The following is a 20703-nucleotide window of genomic DNA, read 5'->3' as shown; positions in this document are numbered from 1 at the left end:
CATTATCATTGCATAATGGTAACGTGGGACGGGATGGGTTGTCTGGGATGTGGGGTGGGGGGTGGGGAACACTTGGAAAACAGTGGGTTGCAACTCATCATGCATGCACTTATGTTTTAATTTTTTTCAGAACGGTCCTTCCCTAGTGACTGCCTTCCAAATTCAAGATGGAATTTATTCATTTTAGAATCTACTCACCCCACTGATGTTATAACCAGAGTCAGCATACATCACGATTGGCAAGACCCGCTCGTGTTTGGCAAAATGGAAGTGTTCTGGAAATTCCTCCCTCTTGTAGACATTGAGGTGAAGGTGTGCATTTTTCAGCGCTTGGTAAACGGCTTCCTCTTGCCCTGGTTTGGGCAGGAGCATCCCAAAGCTGCCATAGTCCACAACATCAAACTTGACCAAGTCCCTGAAGCTGATGTAGTTGGTCAGGAGGATCTCAGTGACTTTGGGCTTCTTTTTCACAGTGGTCATGCCATGGTTAGATGTGATGATGACATTGAGGTGCTCAGTCAAGCTGTGCCTCTCAGTGGCTTCCAACAGGTACCCGATGGTTCTGTCGATCTGCTGAGTCATCACCCTCCTGTTCTCTGTCTCAGGCCCAAAGCGGCGTCCCACGTTATCCGGCTCTCCGTAGTAGAGTCACGAAGTCAAAGTCTTCCTTACTGAACCAGTTCATGACGGTATCGATGTTCTCCCTCCACTCCGTCTCGTTGCTATCCGGGTCGGTGTACGGCTCCACCAGGGACCGCTGGATGGCCTCCCCTTTGTACTTGGCGCCTCCCCCGGGATAGTGGAATGACGCTGTTTTCCTCCCCTGCAAGTGCAAGAAGAAAAGTCTGTCAGGGCCATTTCTCCTATCTTTCTCATAATGTGCAAAGTCCAATGTGTCAGCATCCCTGCCCCAGTCCAAAGGCGTGGAAAACATGTGGCTTCAGAGTCAGACAGGATTGGGCTTCGTTCCTGGCATCACCAGGCTCTCGTGGAATCTAAAACACCGTTAATTGTGAGACCTGCCGTTATGTTATGTGCTCCTACGAAGAAAAATGCTGCCTATGAAACCACGACACTCCAGTGACTGGCATATGCGTTCCAATTTGGGACGGCAAAATGAAGAAAACAGTTCCTCAGAATGGAAGAAAAATGGCACTTTCTAAGTTGGTGATGGTGAGTGAGTTTAATCTCTTAGTGGTTCAGTGTTCCTACCTGTAAAATGCCAAAAAATTGATGGGATTTTTGTGAGGGTTAATCCAGGTAACTTTAAGATAAAGTATTGGGCATTGTGTTCTGGCCATAGTAGGCACTCTTTTCTTTGCCTCTAGACCTAAGAAGCCACCACAAGCCTTCCCTGGTGTGTGCAGTGGACAGCTATTATGATTGCCTGCCCAGCACCCCCTCCCCCGTCTGCTGGTTTGGAACATCTGACATCCCCTGGTGGCTCTCCTCCCTACTCTTGCTCCATGCAAGATGTGTTGGGTCTACATCAGGCTCCAGAGGTAGGATGTGGCTCTGGCCTGGCCAGTCAGAGGATGCTGCATTCCCTGGCCACAGCAATTGGTTCAGCCTTGGGCCCAGGTCCCAGTCAGAGCCAATGAGATAAGATCTGTGGATTTCCTCTGGGGCTATTGGAGAGGGGAGAATCTGCCTAACTGGTTCCCATGTATAATGTTTATGAAATTTGGGGGTGTTTGCGTGAAGGGGGGACTGTCATCTTGTTCCCTGTGCAGATGTCTGCTCAGCCACTGGGCTTGACTCCCAACCCAGAGGCAACAATAGGGCAGTTAAAGGTGTGCTCGATGCTGGATTGCCTGGGTTTATCTTTTCTCTCCCACTTGGACGCATGTCACTCAGATGCTCTCCACCTCTGTTTCCTCATCTGTAAAACGGGGATGTTAATGCCACCTCGTGGGGTGGTTGTGAGGACTAAATGAATGTGGAGCATGTTAGTTAGTGTTCATTGAGCTCAGCTTTTAGTTTCCTGGAGAGGAACAAAGAGCAATGGGCCAGACCGCATGGTCAGACGAAGAGGGGGCAATGATTATCTCCTCCAGTTTCTGTCTCCTGAGGGGTCCTGAAGGTGGATCTGAAATGTGACTGTAGACCCCAAGGTTGGAGTCTGCAGAAGGAAGATGAGATTGGAGCCTCCAGTCATGGCAGAAATGGCTGCAGCATGGGGCATGGGATTCCTTACGTCAGAGGAATGGGGTGGGTCAGCCATGAAGTGCAGCTGAGTCTTACAAGGCCCGGGCAGGGCCTGGGGTTGCTGCTTGACCCTGAAGCCCTTGTCAGTGGGGCCCAGTGACCTTTATCTTCTGTGTTAGGCCATGGCAACTACACAGGGCAGTAGATTACAGCCAACAGGAAAAGGGCCCTGGCCTACCACCAAGCCATCATGGGAGGAGCTGCCATCTCTTCCCTCTCCTTGTCACCAGTGGGTAAACCAGGGAAAGAGGTGTGGGGGGCCTGAGAGGAGTAGACCATACTCCTTCTACCCCAGGCTGCTGGGGCCACCAGAGGGCTTACGGTGAGGGTAGGGAGCATGCAGGGGAGCAGAGCTTTGACTTGGTTACAAGATGAAGGATTTACTCTGAGCCGAACTGAGTCTTAAGACCGAAAATGAGGCTGTGTTAACAACACAAGTGATTTCAAAGTCATGAAAATATTAAGCGATTTACTCCCCAGCAGAAAGCTAGATTTTGACAAAGCTTGGTAAAATTGTTAGGAAAATAAAATCATTTTATGTACACTCACCAACGAGTTAACAATAAGATGGACCCATCTCACTAAATGGTTTCTGTTGTAAAGCAGCTCCTCAATCAGGACTGGGCACATAGTATGAGCTTGATAGATTTCTGGTTCTATGAAAGACTGACCTGCTTATTTGGGGAGCAAGTATTTTCCTTCATCTTGGCTATTAACTTGAGGGCTGTTCTGGGACACTTCTTGTATCACCCAAGATTTGGATGTTCTGAAAAACACTGTAAAGTTCATTGGCTTTAAAAGAACCAAGAGAGGGTGCTGGTGTAACGGTGTCAGTTTGGAGACTAAATTACAGGGAAGAATTGTGGGATAATGGCACCTGGGTTGTGGCTATCTGGTCTACAAATGGGCAGAAAAGTATAACTAAGCGTAATGCCAAAACTTCCCATGTACCATTTGAGAGAAAGAAGCAGGAAACAAATTTGGAAGTTGTAGGGGATGCTGTTGGTACCCCACCCAGATCCCCTTACTGGGCCTGCACCCACACCCATTTCCATGAGGGTGGTTGCTAATGTCTCTCAGTTCCCCCATGTTCTGGAAAATTCCCTTGCCAAGTGGCCAAATCCTGCCTCACCTGGGCAGGTATCCTATACGGCTCCTCTATCCCCAGCAGCTCATGGCCAGTGATTGACGTCAGGACATAAAGCCAGCTCCCTGGCTTCAGGGTGGGATGACTTGGGGGTGCAATTCATGTTCCAAGTGCTCCCCGTGAGATCAGGCTGAAGCTGGTCTCCAGCTGAGGCCACGTCTCACTTAGGTCCTCCTCCTGCCCTGTCAGTTTTCCTCACTCCCATCTCCTGAGAACTCTCCCTCAATACATTATGAGCACCACATCCCTGCCTCAGGCTCTGCTTTTAGGAAGCTTGACCTAAGACAGAAGTCTTAATACTAAGTACTTTGCAAAGTTCCAGAAGCTCTGCTGTCCGTAACTGTAGGTGAAATATTGTCCCCTCTGCCCTCCAGCATTAATTTCCTATTTTGAGATCCAGTTTTATTTTCTTTAAAGCACTTTCCCCAACCTGAAATTACCTTAATTTGCTTACTTTTTTACTATCTAGTTCCCTCCTCTAGAATGTGAGCTCTTGGAAATCAGGGGCTATGCTGATCTTGTTGAACGTACTTTTCCTGGGACCTAGAACAGGCCTGGCTCAGAGTAAGTGCCGACTGCTGATTAAATGTGTGTTGAACGAATGCATGAATCATGTCCCCTTTTAGGGGTGGAAAACCCATCCTATTCTCACTCTTGATTAACTTATGGAAATAGTTACAGAAATGCTTTCGCTTTTGGGTTCTAGCATCTTATTTGTAACCTCTACAGGTAACACATTTTCCTTTCTGATAATAGAATTTCTGTGGTTGCTTTAACTTGAAAATCCTCTAATATTTATTGCATTTCTGATTGGCACTAGACATAATTCTCAGTTTTTAGCGACGGTACTTTAACATCCATGTAAATTGACTTTGCTGTCAAGTATGGAATTGACTGGAAGGATGAAGCTTCTAACATTTTGTAGAACATAGTTTGACTGGCTATTTTATTATTTAGAATAAGCTGACATTGACATTGTGAGGGTCTTAGGCAGCCCTGCATATCCAGTTAAGTATTTGCCTGTTAAATCTCAGATGTTCCCAACTTGAAATTGTTTTCTTGTGCTATGTTCTCAACACATATTGTTTCTTTCTTTCTTTTTTTTTTTTTAATTTATTTATTTGGCTGCGTTGGGTCTCCGCTGCTGCATGTGGGCTTTCTCTAGTTGCAGCGAGCGGGGGCTGCTCTTCGCTGAGGTGTGCGGGCTTCTCATTGCGGTGGCTTCTCTTGTTGCGGGGCATGGGCTCTAGGCACGTGGGCTTCAGTAGTTGTGGCACGTGCGCTCAGTAGTTGTGGCTCGTGGGCTCTAGAGCACAGGCTCAGTAGTTGTGGCGCATGGACCCAGTTGTTCCATGGCATGTGGGATCCTCCCGGACCAGGGATTGAACCAGTGTGCCCTGCATTGGCAGGTGGATGCTTAACCACTGCACCACCAGGGAAGTCCCTCAACACATACTCTTTCTTTAAAGGTATCCCAAGCTGTAGTCTTAGGAAACTATGATTTTTCTCACTTGGTCCCATAAGAATTTGAGGATTTATGCTGCTTTGTGAAATGAGCTTCAGAGAGAAATGTGTGTGTGAGCATGTGTACACACAGACACACAGACACACAGACACACACACACACACACACACACACACTTGACTCTGTTTATTTGGGACCTATGATAAGCAAAAGTGCTATTTTCTACAGATACTTCTGAGAAACAATCTCAGCACTTAATTGGATGCAAAAGAGTGGGTATTTACTATTCTGCCCTTTAATTAGCATAATCAGTGTTTCCAGTAGCAATAGCAATTGGAAAATCGCTAGTTTTACTGGGTGCATTATCCTTCCTTAGTGTAGTGTTGCATCAGTGTGGCTATTACTCTTAAGTTGCTTCTTTAAAACAAGAGTTGGTACTTCTTATGGCAAAGCCTGACTGTTGGGTTTTGTACAGAATCTACCAAAACTCTTCAGAACCAATCATTAAAGAAAGAGTTTTAGTTTGGTTTTTTCTGTCTTGTCCCCTTTTTTAGGGGACTGAATTAATGTCAAAAAGCACACGGGTTTTAGGAAGGCCTGTGAAGTGTTCATCACAGTTGTGCTTTGGTGGAGAGTATGTTTAGTGGTTTAGGGAAAGGAGTTAGTTACTTGTTCTAGGGAATGGCTGAGAGGAAAGAGATGGACTCCATGTTTTTGAAATTCAGAAGTTGAGGTTGGTTCTGAGTGTTTTCATTGCTTTTCTGTATTCTGGAGGCGTCACTGAACAGAAGGAAGCTAGATGGCCAAGATTCTGTGTTTTCTCCCCCTCCCACACGTTTTCGGAGGTCGGATTATTATTCTCAGAATCTTTATGATGCATGATAGACAAGGCTTGAGCCAATACTGGGATGCATTATGTTTCTATTAATACTTTTCTAAGCAGAAGCTGACGGCACCCTCTTTCTCACACCTCTTCCAAGTTTGGAAGCTATTGTCTGGAGACCTGGCTGACACCAAGAACCATAGCTCCCCTCCCCACCCTCTCTCCAAATCCCCTCCTGGTGGTAGCCTACCATGGTCCTGTCTTGGAAGACATGAGGATCTCACCCACATCATCCCTCTGCCATTTCACATCTTAATATGATCTGTGGCTCTTCCATAGAGAGGAGAAACATGCCCCTAGGTTTTTATGGTTTTCCTGGGTCTCACAGTCATGGCTGTCTGCCTTTCTCTGAGAATTAGGACTTACTGAACTTGGTGAAACACCTCAGCCATTGATCAGGTTCAGTTATCCCAGGAGCTCATTTAAAATCCCAGCCTGCTCTCATTGGAGCCTCTCTGTTCATAGCCTGACCATTAGGGAAGTCCTGATGGAGTGTGGATACACTCGTGGACCGTGGATGGTGGAGACAAAGGTGGTTGGGAATCCCATCTCCTAGGCATCATCTGCCAAGGGACACTGATTCTCATGAATCATGATAGACTCTGGCAGTATTAATGTCACTGACGGAAAACATTTTAGTCCTATTAAAGGTTAATGCATCAGTCTCCACAAAGCTGCCTGGAAGAGACTCAGAAGAAGGATGGAATTTTCCAGTGATGGGTACAGGGCAGGCCACCCTCCTGCAGCCCTGCCCGACAATGCAGATGTGCCCCCGAATGGCATTTGGCATTTGTCCCCCTGTTTCTGGGGCAGGAGGGGTTGACCCGGGGCCGCAGGTTTGCTCTGATTACAGGAGCTTTTGCACCACCTCCTCAGGGAGCTGGCTGATGGCCCTGTCCCGGGCAGGAGCTGCTAATGGCAGAACACGATGCACCAACTTGACATTCGCTTGCCAAACAAGTGGTGTGTTGTCAGTCGCCTGGCCCTGCACCAGACCCTCTTTTTGCACAACTGCTTATGAATTCAGCAAAGAAGAAAAGCACTCAGATTATGAATTGAGCAGGAGGAAACAAAGTCCTGCAAATAAATGACAAGGAGACAAGAACCATGTATAAGAAAACACCAGGAAGGGGGAATGCCACCAGAAGCCTCATGCCAGTGAACAAATTCCTTAGCAAGAGAGGCCCTGGGTTTTGAATAGTGAATTAAGGAAGACTATCCAGACCTTCTTAGCAGCTAGGCAGATACAAGATTCACTCTGAAATCCATGACTAAATGCTTTGGCCACTGAAGAAATATTATGTCATGGTTAAGAGTTAAGAGTTGCTGAACCCAGAGTGAGTTCAAATCCTGGCTCTGCCTCTCACTAGCTTTGTGACTGTGAGAAGTTATGGTATCACCTGGTGCCTCAGTTTACTCATCTGTTAAAGGGGCATAACCTTAGCACCCACCTCAGGGTTGTGATAAGTTAATATACGTAAAGCACTTAAATCAGGGCCTCGTGCATAGTGAGTGTTATGGTTGTTATTTTTCTTGTATGGACAGAGTTTATTTGCATGGTCTATGCCTCAAAGTTTAAAAATGTGACAGAAGAGGAAGGACTCTAGAGCCCAACACTTAGGGGGAGAAAATGAACCTGAGGTAGAGTAGGGTCATTGACAGCCCCCTGTGATTCTTCTAGAGCTGTGTTGTCCAATATGGTAGCCCCTCGCCTGTGTAGTATTTAGATTTAAATTGAAGTTAATTAAAATGAAATACAATTAAACATTCAGTTCCTCAGTCTTACCAGTCACATTTCAAGGGCTCCATTACCACCTGTGGCTTGTGGCTTCCACATTGGACCATGCAGAATAGAACATGTCCGTTATCACAGAATGTTCCATTGGATAGTTCTGGCCTAGAGCTGTAGTGACCTGTAGCTGAAGTCCTGCTAAAATGTTTCAGCCTCCATTCATAAGAATGACTGATCATTTCGAGCAGTTAGTGCCAAGCAACTTACATGCGTTATCACAGTTAATCCTCCCAACAAGCCTATGAAGCAGGGATTCTGTCCATCCTCATTCTACGGGTGGGGCAAATCAAGCACAGAGTGGAGGTCATTGCTGAAGGTCACATAGCTGGAGAAGGGTGGAGCTGGTTGGACCCAGCTCTGGGAGTATAAGTCTACAGACTGTGTTCTGAGCTGCTGCAATTACACCCCCTTGCAATGTAATGTGCACGGCATGGGCTGGGAGCACAGAGATGAAGTGTCAGGACCCAAGGAAGCTTTGGAGCCAAGGCTGATGTCTTGGGGGAAGAGGAGGAGGATCTGTTCTGAAGTGATGACTCTGGAAGCTCATTGAGAAAATGCAAAAGCTGGCAACAGGTTTGGGGCTGGGAGTTCAATGCACAAATCTGATTTCTGCCTTTTCAAAGCAATAATGAATGGCTGCTGGGATACTTTCAAGCAAATGTTCTCATCAGAGTTTTCATGCCTTGAGTGGTCAACTTTGTTCCTAAGGGCTTTTATGCCTAAGTCAGAGGCAAGTGTATGAAGAGATATTTATTAAAGAGCTGCTGGGTCCAGACCCTATGATGAACCCTGGAGGTACAATCATGATTAAGCCAACTCTGCCCTCATGGAGCCTCATCCATCCATAACAGCTAAAACTTACTGAGATATGCATTAAGTGCACATCTTATTTAATCCTTACATGAACTCTATTAAATAAGAGCATCATCATGATCCCTATACCACATTTAGGGAAACAGACGCTTAGAGAGGTTAAGTCATTTGCCCAAGGCCACCCAACGTCTAACCCCCCACCCACATGCCTAGGAATGAGAGACGATGTCCCAGGAAGTCAGCCCAGGGTTTCTGGTGGTACCTGTCTCTGGGCTGTGATCCAGAGGGGGAGAATGCCATTGTCCCACCACTCAGTCTTGTTCTGTGTGGTCTTGAAGGAATACTTCCAGAGTGTCTCTGTGTTAAACATCATGTTGTGAATGACTCCGTGATCTTCGATACAGCGACCTTGGGAATAAAGGAGAGAAGGTACTGGTAAGTTCTGTGAACGGATGCTGCCAGGGGTGTCCATGTGTTCTTAAGGCCACCTCCCCCAGCATCCTTCCGGTTGGCCTACTTAATCCTGGGGCTGTCCCTCTGGGCTTCAGACTTGTTTCTCTGGGATGTAAACATTGGCAGCCACAAAGGAAGGGTCATCACATCTCACACCTGTCAGATTGGATCTGCTCCCTGGAACAGACCTCACAGCCCTGGGAGAAGTTGGTGTTGGCTGTGGAAGCTGATGAGGGAGGCGGGAAGGCAGGGGGTGGGGAGGCCAAGTTCCTCGGGTTATTCTGTGTCCAGAAGCTGAGAACCTGGGATTTGGACACTTCCTGTGGGATGAGTTTCGTCATTTGCTTGTGACGATCTGATTCTATATGGAACATCCAGTGGGCCTGATTCTCGGCAAACATCCCAGGGTTTCTCCTAGGACTCCCACGGGCTGTGCTGTTTGAGGCAACCAAGGGAATCAGGAAGGATTTCTTTCTTTCTTTCTTTTTTTTTTTTTTTTTTGCCACGTGGCATGTGGGATCCTCATTCCCTGACAAGGGATCAAACCCGCCCCCCTGCCCCTGCCCCACATTGGAAGTGTGGAGTCTTAACCACTGGACCACCAGGGAAGTCCCAGGAAGGATTTCTAGACATAGATGGGTGCAGACTTCTTTCTTTCTGCTTAGGGAAAGAAGACAGATACTGGGGGAATGTAAGCTAGATTGTTCTTGAGAACAATTGAACCAGATATGGAAAAAACCCCTGTGATCTTACATTGCACCAAGGAAAAGGGGACTGCATGTGGAGGCCAGTCTAAAGAGGGAGCTGAAAGATCCAAGGAGAGAGCTGAGTGTCCACTCCCTCGCCTCCTGGGAGATGAAGCCTCTGGGTGACCCTACTGACTGTAATAAGATAATGATGATGTCTCCAATATCCATGGTAAGAGGGACATTCTGTGACTAGAACTTGATGGTCATGGGCACAGAGAAGGGAAAAGCTCTCCACTGGGTCAGAGTCACTGCCAGACTGCTGGTGGGTAAAGTCCCCCTAGGGTGGCCAAAGCTTTCAATGGGGAAGGAGCAAACACAGTTGTGGTTTCTGCCTTGCCGGCAGGCCTGACAGCCAACCATGAGTGGGGTCACCAGAAAGAAGTTGTGCTGCTGCCAGGGATTGGGACCTCGAGGTGTCAAGATTTGGTCAGGGATCAAGTCAGACGGTTGACAGGGGAAGAGCATGGACTTCGAGTCCATGAGAGCTGGGTGCCAACCCTGAGTTGGCTTCTGAACTTGCTGTGTGAACTTGAACAAGCCTTGGTTTGCATGTGTAATGGGGAGTAGGGTCTATGTGATGGAATCATGGCACACATTTACCATCATGCCATACGCCAACGCCTTTTTCCGAGTTACTTTGGGAACATTAACTCATCTAAAGCTCCCAATAGCCCTGTAAGGTGGGAACTATTATAGCCCCCTTAGAGCTTTCCCTCTTTGCAGGAAACGGAGGCACAGAGTTTGCTCAAGGTCATGAGGCAGAGTAGGGTGTGGAACCTGGGAAATTTGATTACAGCCCCTGCTCCTCCCCACCCCAGGTAAAATTAACATAAAATTAACCATTACCTTTTTTTTTTTTGGGCCGCACCGCGCGGCATGTAGGATCTTAGTCCCCGACCAGGGATTGAACCTGAACCCCCTGCAGTGGAAGTAAGGAGTCTTAACCACTGGACCTCCAGGGAAGTCCCAACCATTAGCATTTTATTTTTTAAAAATTTTATTTATTTATTTATTTGGCTGCGTTGGGTCTTTGTTGCTGTGCGTGGGCTTTTCTCTGGTTGCGGTGAGTGGGAGCTACTCTTTGTTGCGCTGCGCAGGCTTCTCATTGCGGTGGCTTCTCTTGTTGCAGAGCATGGACTCTAGGTGTGCGGGCTTCAGTAGTTGTGGCTCGTGGGCTCTTGAGCGCAGACTCAGTAGTTGTGGTGCACAAACTTAGTTGCTTCGCAGCACGTGGGATCTTCCCAGACCAGGGCTCGAACCCGTGTCCCCTGCATTGGCAGGTGGATTCTTAACCACTGTGCCACCAGGGAAGCCCCATTAACATTTTAAAGTGAACAATTCTGTGACATTTAGTACATTCACAGTGTTGTGCAACCACTACCTCTTTCTAGTTCTAGTACATTTTCATCACCACCAGAAGAGACTCTACCTGCTAGCAGTCACTCCACAGCCTTCTGTTCCCACGGCCTCTGGCGGCCACTAATCTGCTTTCTGTCTCTATGGATTTACTTATTCTGGACATTTCATAGAATTGGACTCATACAATATGTGGCCTTTTGTGTCTGGCTTCTTTCACTGAGAATCATGTTTCCCAGCTTCATCCCCATCATAGGATGAATCTGTACTTCATTCCTTTTTATGGCTGCATAATAGTCCATTGTCTGGATAGACCAGAATTTGTTTATCCATCCATCAATTGATAGACATTTGGGTTGTTTCCATTTCTTGGCTGCTATGGATAATGCTGCTATGAACATTAATGTGCAAGTATCTGTTTGAGTCCCTGCTTTCAATTCTCTTGGGTCTAAACCTAGGAGTAGAATTGCTGGGTCATATGGTAACTCTATGTTTAACTTTTTGAGGAACTACCAAACTATTTTCCGCAGTGGCTGCATCATTTTACATTCCCACTACCAATGTTCAAGGGTTCCAGTTTCCCCACATCCTTGCCAACACTTGCTATTTTCCTTTTTCTGATTATGGGCAACTTAGCAGGTGTCAGTATCTCATTGTGGTTTTTAGTTGCTTTTCCCGAATGCCTGATGATGTTGAGCATTGCAGCCTTTGAATACCACGAGTGAGAGTACTCTGTTAGGGGTAGGTAGAAGCCAAATGGGCAAGAATATTTGGAGCCTTACAAATGAATAATGGAAGGCTCTTGAAATCTACAAGAAACCCTCTTGTTACAGCTTCCTGATGGCTGAGCCATGCCATCGCAGCAGATGACATGGAAGCACAGAGATAATTCACCCAGGGAGTGCTCCTTTGCCTTTTTTTTTTTTTTTTTTGAAACCTGTAATATCCTGAATCCCGGTCTATGTGACTCTCCACCCAGTAAAGAGAAAAATCCCTCCGGAATTATGAACACCTGCCATTTCACCAGTTCTAGTGTTTCTCCACGGTATTTTCTACCATCAACATTTGAATCAATTGAGTAGCTTGTTAAAAACAGATTCCCGGGTCCCCACTGTAGCCCTTGCTGAATTTACAGTCATGGGGTGGGGTCCAGGAGTCTGCATTTTAACAGTCTCTCCAGGTGGTTTTAGTGCCCGCTGACATGTCAGAACCACTGGTTCAGGGGCTGTTTGTTATTCACACTTGCATGTGGATTAGTTCCAGCAGACTACCCCTTGCTCCAAAATCTGGGTTGACAGTAGCCCACTGCCCCCCTCCTTAAGGGACCAGGGGGAGGGCAGGCAGCCATCAGAACCTGGATCCCTCTGGTATCTGGGGAAATATGGGGTCCAGAGCCACTGGGAGGACGTGGCAGGAGGGATTGGAGGAAGCCATGGGCAAAGAAAATTCCTCTTCCTGCACCCTATGGATTCTGGCTTCCATGCCCTGGGACCCGGAGGTCAATTATAACGTAAGTTAAGTAGGGTAGCCTGGGAACCAATCATAGAATCCATTTTCCCCTCAAAGCGGTATTACCCAAGTTTCGAACAACTAACCTAAAATGAGCTCAGGGAGCATGACCTTTCCATTCTGTGGCATGGCTCGTCCCAGTAATTGTACAAAGGGAATTGTCTCCATGGTGTTTGGGTTATTTCCACCCTGACACTTAAAGGCATGTTCTAAATCCAGCCGGTGGCTGGGGACCACTCATGAGACCCAGCAGAGTTTCCACTGCCCTGTCAGTTCCTCCTTCCCGCCTCTCAGGCCTCTTTATCCTGGTCAAGGGCCAGTTATGGAACGTGGGCAAAACAAGACAGAGGAGAGGGGAAGCTAAGAAACAAGCAGCTGCAGGGAGCCGCTATCATGGTTTTACTTGAATTGCATTTTCTGTTCTGGAGACCATGGGGGGACCTGGCTGGAAAAACTACGTGAAGGCGATAGTGTTGGCTGTGCCTGGAGTTCCAGAGACTGCAAAGGAGCTGGTTTCACTTGGGTCACATGATGCTGCACAAGTGGGGCTGGGCTTGGAGGCAGGACACCTGGCCTTGGCTCTTGTAAGCCCTTGCTCTCTCTCTGGGCCTCAGTTTCCCTGTATGTAGAATGAATGTGGTTAATGGTTTCCAAGGGGCTTTCTGGCTGTATCATTCTGAGAGTCTGTCATTACTGTCATTTCAGTGTCTGGCAACGTGGGTAATTATGCAAGTGAAACAGGAAGTAGGATGAGCTCTCCTAGTGAATGGGATTCCTGCTGCTTGCTAATTATGCTTTAATCAGGGTACAATGCATACTCCCACACTGTATCAGTTATGGCAAGGTACAGGTATTTCACCCAGCCGAGCATTTCAGGTCTGGGAAAGAACCCAGCTAGATTCAATTCCTTCCCCTGGTTCTCAGGGACTGATGTTTATTTATTTCCAAATACTTGCACCGTGAATTTAGGAAACCAGGAAGTCTAGAGTTTGATCCAACCCCTTCCTTTCTCCCTCCCTTTCTCAAATATTTTGAGCCAAGTACTATCGTAAACTGTCTCATGGTATTTACCCTCTAGGGGGCGGGAGAGAGTTAAAAAATAGAGTGTGTTGGTGCCTGCAGTACTCACAGGTATTTTCTCTTGGAATTCCCCTACTCATAGGCCCTGCTGAAAGGCAGGTTTAGGCACCGTATTTGTACCAAGTCTCCTCCCTATGTTCAGTTGGTTGGCCGGAAACCCAATTCTGTCTTTCTCAAGACTTGAACCAAGAGACACAGTAACTAACCAGCTGGTGGTGGGCTCTGCTGTCTCCCATGAGGAACCAGGAGTGAAAAGAGAAAGGTGGTCACAAGCGAGGGAAGCAGAGACAAGAAAGCCCATGGGGCTGATAAGAAAGACCACAGGGCTTCTGAGAGCCAGAGGAGGAAGTTTGGTTTCTATAATTGCAGTTTCTATTCCCTGATTCCCTCTAATTTGGTTCCCATCCTCATGAGTTTCCCTGTTAGAGCCTTGCCTTCTGTTTCTTACAACTGTTGCTCCCTGACGTGGCTGAGAGTAGGGCTGTGCCTTATTTATTTTGGTGTCTCCCTGGCACAAAGCAGAGACCTTTGCCCTTAGTAGGCATTCAACAAATATTTGTTGGATTTAATTGAACAAATTCCCTCCCATCCTCTGCCCCATATGTAGGCGGCCAGGTACAAACTGAAGAAGTAGGAAGCTGACCTTGATTTAGTCCAAAGTCAATTTGGGAAAAAAATACTGTAGTGGGATGAAAATAAACCTATACATAATAGTTAAATCATTAAATAAACCTATAAAATAAACCTTTAGTGGAATTAAAATAAAATGCATAACCTAATATACTCAATAAGAGCATCTCCCTTCCCTCCCCCCCTCCAAACATTTGCTCAATTCCTACCTACTAATTTTCAGGTGGAACAGTAACTATTTGCCAATAGACCATTTGGGCATAGACACACTTTATTATGCATTCAGTTGTTTAACAATATTTTAAGGACCTACTTGTTTCATTCAGTAGTTCCTTTGAACCAACCTACCATATTAAGCTGTAAACATGTCTTCATTTTCCTCCTGATTTGTGGGGTCCAGCGCTTCATTAAGTTCACATTCCCCAAACCAAAGAAGAAAGGTCTTATTAACCAGCTAGTGTGAAATCAATGAGGACGAACAGCTGCTAAATCAAGTCAACCAAACACCTTAAATCAACCCAGTGCTCCAATCTCAAGCAGACAAGTTCAGACCTACAGCCAAGACACTGGTGGAAAAACAGCCCCCACTGGGGCTCAAAACCACACTTACCCAAGTCTACACATCCAGAGTGCTACCCACTGATGATCCACTAGACCTGTAATAAAAGTGCTGGGGATGAGAACAGGTGGCTCAGTGTACCAGTTGAAATTTAAAACCTTATCAACTCCTGCTGCAGACATGAGGCTTGACCCCAACAGGACACCTCACGATGGGAGCCCTTTTCTGGATGGGGAAATAAGACCCTAGTGCCCATTTTACCAAACCGCTCTTGCTCATGTGTAAGTGCAGATGTAAAGTGCTGACTGCTTCTTTATTGGCATTGCTTTTTAATTATGGCCATCAATAAATCATTCTATCCTTGAACAAGACTTGAGAATGGCCCTAAGGCAGAGGCATGATTCCTCAGGAACTAGACCAACAGAGAATGGCTTTCTCACTCCCCACCTCTTCCTTTAATCCACTGTCAGAAACAGAAACGTTCTCTCTTCAAGAAGCCGGAAGCAGACGGCTGCACTTGCGTTCCATCTGGGAACTCTGTTAACACACAGTTCTACGCTTGGACCCTTCCAACCCTTCCTCTGTGTGACGCATGGACCTGCAGCACTGGTATCACCTGGGAGCTTGTTGGAAATGCAGACTCTCAGGCCCCACCCCAGACCCACTGAACCAGAGTCTGCATTTTAACCAGATCTCCGGGTGATTCATATACACGTTCAAATTTGAGAAGCACTAGTAGGAGAAACTCTAAGGTGTCACTCAGATCTTTTCTCCAAGTATCCTAGTTTCCTCATGTCAAATCTGTTAAATATGACATGGAGGTTTTGTAAAAACAGACCAAACCCTTAGGTTAGAACTGCATGCTGATGTGTTATGCATAATATGACATGATGTCTGAAATTTGCTGTAAAAGATTCAAGGAAGGAAAGAAGGAAGGAAGGAAGGAAAGGAAGGAGGAAAGACAGGGCCTTGGGTGAGGACAATGGAACAAGACTGGCAAAATGTGGACACATTTTTGCAGCTCAGTGCTAGGTACAAGGGGCTTCATTGTGCAGTTTTCTCTGCTTTTTTCTGCAAGGTGGAAATTTCCATAGTGAAAAGTTAGGGAATATCTTGGTTTCCCAGCCTTCCTTATTTTCAGTTTTTTTCCATGAATCCATTTTTATCCCTTAGTGGAAATGGCTGGTGTTGGAGGGACATCTTTTCTATCTCAGTCTGTGGTTTTCTTCGCTCTGTTTGTTCATGTTTGTGGTTTTGCTGGCTTTCAGGACTTTTTCAGCAGAAAGTTGTTTCTGGGGGAGCAGGATGGGAGCTGATTAAGGTTTATGGCATGTTCTAACTGGGTTTCCAACAACATCTGCTGGGCTTGTGTTGTTACTGGCAGCAGGAATTTAATTTCCTTTCTCTTTCCTTACCTCTCTTACCTCTTTCAGATTTTTTGTCTACTGACTAGAGTATCATGTATGTGACCTTCGGCTCTCTGATTTACATGTGATTTGCATATTACACATCTAGTCCAGAGGTTCTCAATTAGGGGGTGATTTTTACCTCCCAAGGAACATGGGGCAGTGTCTGGAGACATTTTTGACAGGCACAACTAGGAGAAGGATGCTGCTGGAATCTAGTGAGAAGAAGCCAGGGATGCTGCTAAGCACTCCACAACGCACAGGACAGCTCCCCCAAGACAAAGGAAGATCTGGCCCCAAATATCAATAGCGGGATGTTGAGAAACCCTGATCTAGTCTTAAAGATCATCCAAGCGTATTTCGCCACACTTTCTTTGCTCTGTCCCATGAAGGAGAGGTGGACTCATGACTGATTACAACATCTCTGAGGAATTTTTACTTCTTGTAAGTTGATTTTTGGGATAGAATATAAGTGACTGCTCATTTGTGCAAGTTGTGCCCTGCACACCTTCAGGGGACACCACCCACATAGTATTCATGAAAACAACCCTTTCAGAATTGCACAGTACATGGTCTACACAGCTATAAGTGGTTGCTCCAATTTTGGGGTTGCCCTGGGGGTTCTGGAACTGGGAGAGACTTTATTTCTGGCCACCGTGAGCCCTGAGCATGCCAGCGAGTGTCCTTTCAAGAAAAGAGGAAATGTGGAACTGCGAGGACCTCACTTGCATTATTCTAGACCATCGTCTCGTTATGGAACGTCTCCTCTTCACCCCTGGGCCATATCCATTTGACTAGATCTAAAATTGTCAGATTATAATATCGTGGCTTTTGTTTGAAACATGGTGGTGATAGCTTCTTATTTTCAATCAGTTCCTTGGGGGAGGAAATACACGCTGCTGCCATAAGACTTCCTATCCACCCACTATTTGCTTGGCGGGATTTCCTTAGTTTCAGCAGCATAACTTATTCTTGCTGGTCTTCAATCACTTTGCAATAAAAACTGTGATTGCAAAAATGTTCATTGTCATTACCAGTGATGGAGCAGTAAGTACAGGCTTCTGGAGAGAGAGAGGGACTCTTTCTTAAACTAGCAGAGACTAGCGTGACTTAAACTAGCAGAATGAGCTGCTCACCCCCAGAGAATGGCTTTTCATTTCGGCAAGGTCTGAGGGAAATTATGACAGAGTTCAGAGACACAGAGGGACAGTGCTGGGAGGTGTGGTCACTGAATCCACTGGCAGCCCGTGCCCTGTGGGCAGCCCCATGGATGGAGTTGGGGTTTCTTGGGACTCAGGAGTACTCTGGGTCATCGATTGCAACTCACCCCATCCCCACACTGTTGGGCTCAGGCTGGGTGGTGGATCACTGAGCTTTCTGCCGGTCCTTCTTCCATTGTTCCTCCCTCTGATAACAGTCCCTGACTTTCCATTTGGGGCCCACTACCATCCCCCCAAAATGGGTGACGTGGTTTGTGTGGGACTTGCCATTCCCCACCCTGACCTGGGGGTGGGCATGTGGTCCCAGCTTGGGTGGTCAGCATCATTCCATCCCCCCACAGAGATTGGTTCTGAGAAGCAAATTGGTCCAATGAGAGTCAATCTTGGGAATTTTGTGGTCACTCTTAAGAAAGAGAAATAGAGAGGAGAGGGAGAAGTAAAGAGAGAGCTCGATCGTTCTGATGATATAATTTGAGGATCTGGATGTAGCCATGCCTGTAACTATCAATTAATTATGTGTTATGGTTTGAACTGTGTTCCTCAAAAAAGATATGTTGGAGTCCTAAACCCCAGAGCCTCAGAATGTGACCTTATTTGGAAACAGGGTCATTGTAGAGGTGAGGTCCTACTAGAGTAGGGTGGGCCCCTAATCTGAGTGACTGGTGTTCTTGTAATAAGATGGTCATGTGAAGACACAGACACAGGAAGAACTCCATGGTTTGGATGGAGGGTTGGAGGGATGCATCTGCAAGGCAAGGAATGCCAAAGATCACCAGTGAACCACAAGAAGCTAGGAAGAGACAAAGAATTCCCTACAGCTTTCAGAGGGAGTATTGCTCTATCGACACCTTGATTTCAAACTTCTGGCCTCTAGACTGTGAGACAATAAATTTCTGTTGTTTTAAGCCACATAGTTTGTGGTGCTTTGTTATGGCAGCCCTAGGAGATTAGTATAAGTACTTTCAAATCAGTAATCTTCCTCTTCCTCCTCCTCCTTCTTCAAAATCATCATCATTATCATCGCCTTTGCCTAAGCAATAGAGAGGGTCTGCTATGGATGTGGAGACTGTGATGTGGGGTGTCCAGCCTCCATGGTCAGTCAGTGCCCCTCTTGCATCGGCCCCTGGGCCTCCAGGGTTAGACCATAATTCTGGGGCTTTCTGGAGCTCCATGCTGGGACATCATCCTGTTACCTGTTGCCTTTACACAAAGACTGATGCTCACCCCCTGGTTGTCTGAGCCCCATCCAAGACCTATTCATGGTAGGCAGAATTAAGATGGCCCCAAGATTCCTGCCTCGGATATATACGCCTTGTATAATTCCCTCCCCTTGCACATGGCTGGACCTGTGGCTGGCTTCTAACCAGTAGACATGGAAAAGTTGAAGGGATTTTGCAGATGTAACTAAGGGCCCTAATCAGTTCACTTTGAGTTAATCCAAAGGGAGATCATCCCAGGTGGGCCTGACCTCCTCAGGTGTGCTCTTAGCAGAGGGTCTGGACCCAAGCTGCCATGGGTTCTACAGCTGCAAGGAAATGAAGTCTTCCAACAATTGCGTAAGCTTGGGAGAGGACCCCGAGCCTCAGATGAGACACCACCTCAGCCAGCACCTTGATTGCAGCCTTGTGAGACCCTGAGCAGAGGACTAAATTCAGCTATGCTTGGACTCCTGACGACAGAGAGATAATAAATGGGTGTTGTTCTAAGTTGCTAAGTTTGTGGTTAATTTTTATGCAGCCATAGAAAATGAATACGGCATTCCATTTTAAGGAACTACCAGGTGCTGTGGCCAAGACCCCTGTGTGTGTGTGTTTCTGTGTGTGTGTGTGTGTGTGTGTGTGTACGTGGAGGTGGGGGATGATGAAGGGCAGGGGATGGAGCCAGGTGGGAAGAAGAAAACTACCTTGGAGGAAGTAATTGCCCTTCTTATGAGAGAGAAGAGCAGTTTGAGCAACATGCAGATCTGCCCAGTGCCCAGCCCTGGGAGCTGGAGGGAGAACATCGCCCCCAGTGTCAGGTCTTGGGAGCCTCCACCCTAGACAGAGGCCCCACTTCCACTGTCTTGCAGGTGGTGCTGGGGGGCAAATACTTGGAGGAAAAACACACCCTTTATAAAGATGCAAAGAGTTTCTCACGTGAAGAAGAGATGATGAGGTGAGATATTTTGAATTAATAGTCAGCTTTATTTTTAAAATCCTTTCTCCCTTATTCTTTCCTTTCAAACAGTCAGGATTTTTGTTTTTCATGCTCCGAGGAAAGGATGCCATGGGAGAAAGTGGAGAAAGCAGAGACTCCTTCTGGCTTTGGGGTGTCACACGCTCAGCCCATTGTGGGAGCCATGGAGGAGTTCGGGTGTAGAGGAAGGTTTGGGGGGGACCCAGGGGAGGAAGAACAAATCTCTCCTGTCTGATTCCCTGAGAGAGGAAGCAAAGAGGTGGAAGGATCCCCAAGAAAGGGGCTGTTTGTCCTTTACTCTGGCGGAACTCCAGAGAGAAGGAAACAACCCCCCCAAAAGATCTGTGGGATTTGGGAGCAGAGGGGGCAGGAGCCTGAGCTGTGCGTCAAGCCCTAGAAAGATGGCCAGACCCTGGAGACATGTACGTGTGTAGCTGGCCACCGTCTACACTGCCTGGTCCAACAGAGATGCTCAAAACAATATTCGTCAACTGAAAGGATGAATACATTGTAAGCCCTCTAACAAATTCTCCGGGAAGACTTTCTTCACCAGCATCAGGAAAGCCGATGAGGGTCCATGTGATTCTAGCTCTGGGGTGAGGGCTCAGATATTCACACACCTGACAGACCCCAGGCATGGAGAGGCCCTGCTGCCCAGATGTGGACCCAGGGGGCCCAGAGTTCTGACCTAACGAGCCAAGTCAGCTAAGTCTTATGCCCAGGGCATGGCCTCTCCCTGCTGTGCTCCTTGCCTGGGACCACGTGGTCCCTGGTCCCTTGGTCTCTGTCTAGGAAGCTTGGAGGGGTGGTTACGTGGCTTGTCAGACCTGAGCCCTTACGTGAGCTGCCTCCTTGTGCAGCTGAGCTGAGAATCAGGGAAGCAGCATCATTTCCTCACCTCTCTTCCGAGCTAACTTGCCCCGAGGTGTTCGTAAGAACTCCATTTAATTAGTCGTTGGGCCCAGAGAGCCCCTTTTATCATACTTTGTGTCAGGCCTACCCCTGGAATCTGAAGAGGTCTTTGGGTGCTGGCAGCACCAATTTTTATCCATTGTTTTTTCTATTACGGATGATGCTTTTCCACACTGGAGTCAGAGGTCGGCTTGAGCCCAGCTCATGAAGACAAGTGCTGGTGCTTTTTGCTGGTTCTAGGGTGGCATCTGTGTCATTAATACAACATATTCAGGGTGTTTACCCGCTGCCTGGGAGCTCTGAGGATATGCAACATTTAAAGGTATTTGGAATACCTTTGGACTAC

General features: G+C 47.0%; 1 long non-coding RNA gene across 1 annotated transcript in view; it reads left to right on the top strand.

The window, feature by feature from the left end:
- Window positions 1-589: 589 nt before the first annotated feature.
- The window catches only part of LOC130704938 (uncharacterized), a 37382-nt gene continuing 17268 nt past the window's right edge, over window positions 590-20703 (top strand). The window contains exons 1-2 of the long non-coding RNA XR_009005490.1: window positions 590-1173; window positions 1329-1502. This is a non-coding gene — a long non-coding RNA (uncharacterized LOC130704938). The remainder of the gene's footprint in view (window positions 1174-1328; window positions 1503-20703) is intronic.

This window comes from Balaenoptera acutorostrata, chromosome 15 (assembly GCF_949987535.1).
Source record: "Balaenoptera acutorostrata chromosome 15, mBalAcu1.1, whole genome shotgun sequence".
Lineage (NCBI taxonomy): Eukaryota > Metazoa > Chordata > Mammalia > Artiodactyla > Balaenopteridae > Balaenoptera > Balaenoptera acutorostrata.
Note: the sequence above shows the minus strand (reverse complement) of the source record. Positions and strands in the feature narration are given on the sequence as shown.